The sequence below is a fragment of the Xiphophorus maculatus genome, chromosome 5 (assembly GCF_002775205.1).
Source record: "Xiphophorus maculatus strain JP 163 A chromosome 5, X_maculatus-5.0-male, whole genome shotgun sequence".
In the NCBI taxonomy this organism is placed as follows: Eukaryota; Metazoa; Chordata; class Actinopteri; order Cyprinodontiformes; family Poeciliidae; genus Xiphophorus; species Xiphophorus maculatus.
In genome coordinates this window covers 24,820,575-24,829,777 of record NC_036447.1, presented here as the reverse complement: position 1 = coordinate 24,829,777, position 9,203 = coordinate 24,820,575, and the positions used below count along the sequence as shown (strand labels likewise).

The window sequence follows — 9,203 nt, the reverse complement described above, 5'->3', positions numbered from 1 at the left end:
ATATATCTTGAAATAAATAAAAATTAAATCTTGGGGGCTGGGGGGTGGAATAAACATTTTATTTAGGAACATTTTACTGTCTTAGGAGCATGTATTTATTTAATAGAACATTTACTAATGATTTTTTTTTAGCAACAATTTATTTAATTTTGAATTTAGAGGCTGTCCATACGTACAAAGAAAAGAAAATATAATAAACTGTTTAAGAACAGCAAACTAAAAGAAGGGGGTAAGGAGAAGTCGAACATCTAATCTAAAGGAAAATATAGGCTGGAGCTGGTAGGGTGATAAACAACCAGGGATGAAGCAACAGCGCCTGAGATAATGGAGGCCGCACTAAAGTGATGATCAACATCAACTACAAGTCTTGTTAATGGTCATGCTGTGTGCGGTGTATGTGCCATTTAATGAGTGTGCAGAGCCAGAGCAATATTACAGTATATGTCCAAATGATACTCAGATATATGCATGAATCATAGTATTTGTCTGTTACTGCCCAGTTCTGTGCTGCACTGCTGCCTTTCATATTCTTTTTGTACACAAGTGGACTCACACATGAACACACACACAAACACACATGCACAAATACCATACCAACTTTATTTATGAAGCACTTTATACACCGACAGGGCCAAAGTGCTATACACAATCATAAAATACAATGCAATTATAAAATAGTAAAGATCGAATATAAAATACTTATTAATGTACAGACACAATACAACAAAGTGAAACCTCTCAGATTCTGCCAAAAGCCAAAGAAAAAATGATGGGTCTTAAGAAGGGACTTAAAAGCAGCGAGTGAAGAGGCCTGTCTGACGCCCAAAGGAAGATCATTGCATAGCTTGGGAGCTGCCACAGAAAACGCACGGCCCCCTCTGAGCTGCACTTTGTCTTTGGTAACTTCAGAAGCAGCTGATCAGCCGACCTGAGGGAACGGGAGGGTGTGTACGAATGTAACAGCTCAGTTAGGGAGGGGCAAGGCCATTAAGAGCTTTAAAAACAAATAAAAGGATTTGAAAATGAATCCTAAAATGTACTGGCAACCAGTGTAAGGAAGCTAAAATAGGGGAAATATGGTCACATTTTTGTGTACCTGTTAAAAGACGTGCAGCAGCATTTTGTACCCTATAGACAGATAAAGTGTAACTTGCCTCGCTAGATAAAGAATGTTATTACCTGCTACATATTTTAGCCTCTCATAATCTAGATCACATCACCCCAATATTAAAGTCCATCCACTGTCTTCCTGTATCTTGGGAAATAGACTTTACAATATTTTTGTATTCAGTTTATGAATCACTGAATGGCTTAGCACTGTATTCTATAAAAACCAGTTGTTGTTGTTGTATAAACCTTCCAGGCCACCCAGGTCTTCTGGTCCAAGTCTACCCTGCATCTCCAGAACCAAGAATATGGAAAAGCAGCATTCAGTTTTTATTATAAAGATGAGTTGGAAGAATTGTCTCTTTTTCTTTGTAGACATTTTGCTACTAGAATGAAAGGAGCAAACTTACCTGGATTCTACATTCTTTAGCCACATTCATTTGGCTTCTTCGTCTTCTGGTAGCCAATGGAAACTGAACCTAAAATCACAGGAAAGATCCTGTTTCACTTTGAGTGCATGTTTTACACACACTTGTACAAGCCACAAATTAAGGTTTGTCGGGTTATAGGTGTAGTCACAAACAGCAGAAGCTGCAGTTTTTCACGGAGACATATGAAGCCTTGGCATACATTCAAACTGGAAGACTCTTTAGCCCCACCTGCATCATACCAATCGGCGCATCTCGCTCATCGTCGTCGACCTATCAACGCCGGACCAAGCCACATCACGGCTAATCACCGACCAAGCCCCAGTTGATAAGGACCTCCATCCATGGCATCTTCCGCTTTCCAGCTGCGCTCAACCCTCCTCCGCTCCTTCTCCACCTCCACTCTCCTGGCTCTTCGGGCACCCGTCCTTCTCCGACCTCCACCACCAGTGTCGGGCCCCGGGGGATGACATTCCTAATCAGCATCGGGAATGCTCATCTGGGCTTATTGCAACCTGATGCTCGATGTCCTCGGCCGGGGCCCGAACACCAGACAACTTTAATTCACGCCTGTCAATAAACCTTTTTAATCGCTGTCTTTCTCCGTCTGAGTCTCTCCAGATTGAAATGTGATTATGACAAAGTACAAGAAGAAGAAATTTTGCTAAATTGCAAACCTGGCCTCAGCTTGCTACTTTTGAAAAACTATCCATTTATGTTTGGGGATGGCATGTTCCTTTTTCAATATTACAGTCCAGATCTCAACCCCAAAAAAACACTTTTGGGAGAAATTAGAGAGGAGAAAGCAAGTCGAGACTTTTTGTGCAATGTAACAAAAAGTCTTGTCAAGGAAACTTCGAAGTTCCCTTGACACGTGTTTGATCTGACTATTACGTTTCTGGAAAAAACACAGTCCTATACCACATAGAAATCATTCTCAGAAAAACTAAAGCTGTTGTTGCTACACATAGTGAACTGGAATCATATTAAACCAATATGGCTGCATACTTTTGTACATTTATTAGTGTATATTCATTGCCTAACAATTTTCCTGATGTTGATGCCTGTTTATATGAAATTTCTCTTTTTCCCTCTCAACAAACTCATTTTGTTCAAGCATTCCTTCACCCATTTTCTTCTGTTTAAAAGGTTTAATGACTTTTTGCAAGATTTTAAAGGGTGTCATTTATATCCTTTTTCACTCTCCTAATGGGAATGGCATTTATTAGCTGATTTGCTAAATTAAAGAAAAGACAGGATACGCGTGAAAGGCTCAGAAATAGACAGAAAAAAAACCCTATAAGGAAATACCTTACCCGAAATGAATCGTTTTTAAAATGGACTATCATCAATTCACAAAATTATTCTCACATTTCTACAATTAAGTCTTATGCTTCACAGCACTTAAGAGCTATCGAGCACAATTTTAATATCTTGCTAGAATTTTCATATAAATTATAAAGCAATTTGCATGAAATATGATTTGAATACATTTAGTGTCCTGTCAAGAATAAAGGAAGGGAATTTTTTTTTAGCTTTGAATGTTCTTTGATCCTTGATCAATTCATTTCAAATGCATTACATTTCCTCTGACAAGTATTCACTAAATTGATAATTTTCTGAATTTCTCATGCAGTGAGGGCTCTGATTTGATGTTGGCCTTTTAAAAGTTTTATATCTACATTATGCTAGCTCAAAGGTTTCCTTGACACTCGCTTGAAGTTTGGAACGTTATGAACTTGAACAAACTACTGGAGAAGCAGAGGGTGGAATTAAGTTGTCTGAGACAAAATTCGCCCTGGTAAGTCTGCAACAATCGATCCTGTCAGCCATCAAGGTTAGTGAGACATTTCCTTTCAAGTTTGCTCTTCCAAGATGTCCTTGTAATTCAGGCTTCTTGTGACACCTTCTGTATCAGGGATCCAACAAAGAAACAGTTTGTGCATCAGCCCGTATGTCTGTACATGGGTCTGTAATACATCATATCCAGGCTGACCAGACTTCATGCTGCTGAGATTTAATCATTTGGTTTTTTTCCGCATTGAATTTAAGGGCAACCTGAAGTTCAAAGGACTATTAAACTCTATTGCCTAATTGATTCTTCGTGTTGTTTGTTCTCAGGAACGATCTGGCTCTCTGTCTTGTTTGACTCGTCTTGCTTCTCCAATCCTGTGATCAAGTGCAGAGGAAGTAGTTCTGTAATTGTGCCGCAAATGTTTCGGCCAAAGGTCCAGGGAATTTCGACGTTTGGCAAAGGGGTTGTGTTGTTTTACTGCCACTATCGATAAAGACTACAGCTTTTGTTCTTTATCATAAGACAATCACCTTAAGCATAACAGCTAAGACAAGAAAAAAATATTTAGCACATCAGTGAAGCACCGTCTGATTTTAAGTTAAAGAAATGTTTGTTCATTTTCTTACTTTAGCAGTTATAGGTATTTATAGAATTGTAATCTTATGGTTCATTCTTTGGTTTTTCAGTTTCAAAACAAAATAAAAAATTGTTTTTTCTGTTTTAGGTTTTGGATTTTCCCTACACACACACAAAAAAGTAAAATCAAAATAATTAAAAATCCAGAGTGTTTCATCTGTTACATAGCAAAATACAAGCATATGTTGTTGTTTTTTACATGTAGCGATACCAGAAATTACAGAAGTTGCCAAAGAAGAAGAATCCGCAGACGATTATTTCACTATTACCTTCAATGTAAGGTGAAAAATATTTTTTACATTTTAATAAAAAAATCTTTTGGAGTTGTTTTTCTAATTTAGTTTCAAAACAGAAAACAAGAAGACCGTCTGATTTTTTGTTTTGTCTCGCTCTATTTTGACATGAATCCTCGTGAATTTTTAATGAACTATCATGAAACTAACAATTATTTTCTTATTAGTTTTAGTTTGTCTTGCTCCCTTTACTAATAAATTGCTTTCCCAACAAACCACCACCTTAACCAAAGCAGCCGTCAGTCATACTCCACTCTTCTCTTCTTTGAAATACCAGGGAGCTTTGCTACATAATCTGGTGCTCCTCACTTTTGCCTTCTTTTCTTTTGATTACACTGAACAATCGAGTGATTTCAGGACTTTTGTGATATTCCTCTCATCCCTTGACAGCTTCTTCTAGTTCTATAGTGTAAGAATATTCTGTTCACTTTGCATAAAGCACCCGGGGAACACCCAGACATATGGATTATTATTCATTTCCTAAAGGGAACCTTAAATTGCCCTTATATCCAAAAGGTGGAAATTATCCGTACAACGTAATGCATGAGAATGCCAGAGTGGAGTTTACTAAAAATGCCAAACCTTCGTCGATAGAAAATAACTTCCAACAGTTTCCTGTCACCTCAAATAGCTGTCACACTAAATTACGCAATCTTACGATCTAGTATCAGGAACTCAAATTGTATTATGAATTATAAATTTGCAAACTACCGGTACGTTAGTTGCTCTGAAGGGATAAAAACCACGACGTAAAGTGGTCCATATTTCCATTGTCGCGCAAGAGTGAACAATTCCAGATAAAAAGTCTCAATCCGATAACTGCAAAGACGTCCAAAACTACAGTAATGGAATTGAGATTAATGACAAACATACACGGGGAACACAAAAAAAACTAACAATCCTGAATGTACTGGTGAATAGGCCCAATATCTGTATGCATATCAGCAGTCAACAACAGGATGCTCCTCATTTTCCCAAATCTAAGCAATATGACACATTTTTATCCTCCCGAGAAAAAGGCTTCAGCACAAATCCTCCGCATATTGCTTCTTTAATGCTGCCATGTTGTTTTGACTGATGTGTCCTTCATTCCTCCGACCCAGAAAATTTACTGTACAGCACTCTGTTGCTCTCTTCTCAGAAAGTTATTGTCATGTTTACTGCTAGACGCCTTCTTTAGAAACAGATTGTATACTTCATTTTATGTGCTATGTTCAATGATTATTTGATGTAATTGTCAAGGGATGTGATAAAGTCACGGGTAGAAACAACAAAAGTGAGATTGAAAATGGTTTTAGATTTATTAACCAAAAGTTAAACAAGCAGGTATGTCAATAATTCCTTAATATTGATAAAAAGTACTAGTTTCTTTGGCATGTCACTTATGAAAACACATTTTCCCATGTAATGAGTGAAATAAGCAGCCACTGTAATTTTTCATCAATATGAAAAAATTGTTTACTTAAAACAAGCCCATGTTTCTTGCTAAAGAGTTACTTGTAAGTTATTTTTGTCTTGTTCCAACATACTGAGATATTTGCGCTAGAAACGAGACAGGAAATACTTGGGGAGATTTTGTGTTTTTGCAGCGTCATTCTCTGAGAGCGCAGGAAGCAGGAACAGGTCTTGCTGTAAGGAAACGCAGGGCTTGTTGCTTTGTAATCAGAACGGTCTAAAGTGCAAAGCACATTCCGTTTGGCCGGATTTACACAAACTGGCTGGCTCTGTGGCGCGCTTTCTCTCTGTCATGCATGCGTGCTTGCATCCTAATCGTGCTCACCCAGTTTGGGCTCTTAAAGGGGCTCAAGCTAACTGTACGGCAAAAGGAAAACAGGTGGTCAGCATCCCTTCAGGACATTTTCAGAAAAGGACATACTGCCAATGATATTAGCCCTGTGTGTTGACTGACACCTTAGTGGCTCTGCAGAATTTGGAAGTGCTATAAATAAGCAAACCTTATCCTTTTGTAGCCACTGTTTTTGTGCTCCTGCATCGTCAGAGGAGGGTCTAATTCAAACCAACCGAAGCATGCGTACGGAGCAACAAATGCTTGCATGCTCTCCGGTATGATGTTCGCGCACATCCTGGATTTTTCCCCCTCCAATGATTAATCGAGCCAGTGCACTTGAGGCTAAGCAGTGCAACAAGGCAACACTCCCTGCTCCAAATATCAATACTAAAACCCAATAGCAGTCAAATTACACAGCATACTGGTGATGGGGAACATTTTTAATCCACCTTGGGTAACACAGAGTGTTTGCAATGTTTCAGGAGATCAGGTTGTACAACAGCAGAACCAAAAGATGGCAAAAACCGATATTCACCGCCAGGGGCGCCGCTAAGAATCTTGGGCCCCATGACAAAAAATTTGTTTGGGCCCCCCCACGTAGCTGCTCTTACAATTTCTTGAGTCTATCTGATCTATCAAAAGCGTCACAATTTGAAAGGCTTGAAACTGCCTTGCTTTCTTTGGTCCAATACTGATAAATAGCACAATATTTACTGCTCATGAATTTTACATCCAACAGTCTGCATACAGTTTGCAAGTAGGTTGCGTAAATGTTTTCTATTAGTTTTAGATTACTGAAATGTCTCTCCCCACGAGCAACAGTCATAGGCAACGTGCAAAATATACATAAAACAATTCAAAGTTCTCAAAAATGCTATGAATTGCATTTGCATTTTATTCAAGCTGCAGTATATAACTTTAATAAAAAATATGTTTTCTCCATATTTGTTAAAGATGTCACCATGTTGTGACAGTTTGTTATGAGACAGATAATCTGTGAAAAGATCAATATCCTCCACCCTGAACTACTATTACTGGCTAAAGTAATGCAACGCCAAACAAACAAACAAACAAACAAACAAACAAACAAACAAACAAACAAACAAACAAACAAACAAACAAACAAACAGGAAAAAGCCAACTAATGGAAAAAGGTAAAAAGAAAATAATAATGGCCCCAGAACTCACCCTTGCGGAGCCCCACAAACTAGCACAGTCCAACGAGAATTTGTCTGTCTTGACTCAAGAATGTCCAATCAGACGAAAAGGAAGAAAAGCAGCCAGAACCTTTGACCTATTAAACAAACTTGAGTGGTCAATCGTATCGAAGGCAGTGCTGAGTTCAAGCAGGACTAGCACAGAGCATTTTAGTGTCATCAGCCATTAAGACATAATTGTAAACATTTACTAAAACAGGCTCAGTTTTAGTCAAAAAGACTAAATCTTCTTTAGATTGTCGCACTGATTATTGAGAAAGTAGAAGTCGTTTTTGGTAAAACAGCAATTCCCCTACCATTACCCATTATCCAGGAGGGCAAGGAGCAAACTAGTTAGCTTGCATTTTGATTAAAAACAAGCAAATTAGATACAAATATATAATTTAATTTTGATATTTTATGCTGTATTTGCAGTTTGTTTTTTTACATAAAATATAAATATGCATTTTTATTTTTGGAATCTTTACACTTGTTCGCCTTAACTTATATTTGTAAAGTGGCAGCTTCTTAAGAATACGTTTTCTGGTTCCAGAGACAGTCATTAACTGAGCAATCAGGGAGAAAACCAATCCTTCACATTAACAAATGGTTACTCAGTTGGAAGCGGCCGCCTCACCCAAAGGATGCCAAAGCCTCACAGTGAAGCTGGACTGCATCATTGATCCCACAGGGGTACCCGGAACAGAAGACAGGAAGCAATTAATGAGGCGTGAAAAAAAAGACATGATTGGAAAGGCACATGATGCTGCCAAGTATGATGCAAAAAAATAATAAATAAATTGGAAGGAAGCTGTGATGGTGGAAGGAGACAACAGAATAATCAGCCGCAGCAGCGTGCGGCGGCAAACACAACTAGCATCGCACAGTAGCAATCAGCGAACTGAAGCATCAGACTGGTAGAAAACAGAGCATACAAAGTAAGCTCAGGGTTATTAGTATCACTAAGACTCGGCTGATGATACTCAGCTGTCGATGCTTCATTATTGAAATGAGGTACTAATTTATGGCGAATAGGAAAAGCTTCATTATTCATTGTAAAATCACATGATGTCACCATGGATGTATGTCTGTGACAGTTATTACGTCCACTGTTGAGGATGTACACAGGTGTTGGTTGGAATCTGTTTGATTTAAATCTTCAAATTGAGAATGTGTGTATGTGTGAGTATGTGTGTGTCTTGCAAAAATATGCAGATCCTGCAAACCTTTCCATGTTTCTTCTCCCCATCACACAGTCACAGACTTCAATGTATTTCATTGGTGTTAATGTGATAAACCGACCCAAAGTAGCGCATAACTACGGTGAAAATAAACGGTATGTCGTTTTTGCACTTTTTTTCACAAATGAGAATTTGGAAAGTGTGCAGTGGCGTCCACATCTACATTCAGCAGGTCCCTGTTCTTCTTGCTTTTTAAATTGTAAATGGATTGAAGTTATTTCTAGTCCACACTAGAGCCACACTCACCCATTCGTAATCACAAACGCACACAATCATACACAAATCAATTGTTGACTGTAAGGTGTTTTATATGCCTTTGTATTTTTGTGTTTTTATGACGTAAAGCACTTTGAACTGCCTTTTTGTTGAGATGTGCTATGAAAATAAACCTGAGTGATTGATTGATCGATCAGTCAGCAATTTAGGATTAGGTACCTTGCAGGGACACATCAACATCTGGCAGAGAGAAGCCGGAATTGAACCCACAACCCTTTGATTGAAGACGATCACTAAACTGACCCCCAGCCAGCTGCCATTTTTATTCACATTTGTTTGCAGACTTGCACACTGAAGATGTGGGGCACGCAGCTGGCTGGATATGAGTGGTGCTAATTGTAAACAAACAAAATGCCCTGAAACTGTTGTTCAGGGTTTTACATCTGCAGCTGCTTGAACTCTTGACAAACCTGTAATCTTCTGCAGAAACAGACAGAAAAAG

At 38.4% G+C, this 9,203-nt stretch overlaps 1 long non-coding RNA gene across 2 annotated transcripts; it reads right to left on the bottom strand.

Annotated features, from left to right (window-relative positions):
• Positions 1-384: 384 nt before the first annotated feature.
• LOC111608543 lies at positions 385-4,062 on the bottom strand. 2 transcript variants are annotated; one of them, XR_002752731.1, is made up of 3 exons: positions 1,767-4,062; positions 1,518-1,586; positions 385-1,399 (listed from the first exon to the last, which is right to left on the bottom strand). It is a non-coding gene; the product is annotated as an uncharacterized LOC111608543 (long non-coding RNA). The 2 variants fall into 2 exon arrangements; XR_002752730.1 differs by having other exon boundaries at positions 385-1,393.
• Positions 4,063-9,203: the final 5,141 nt, after the last annotated feature.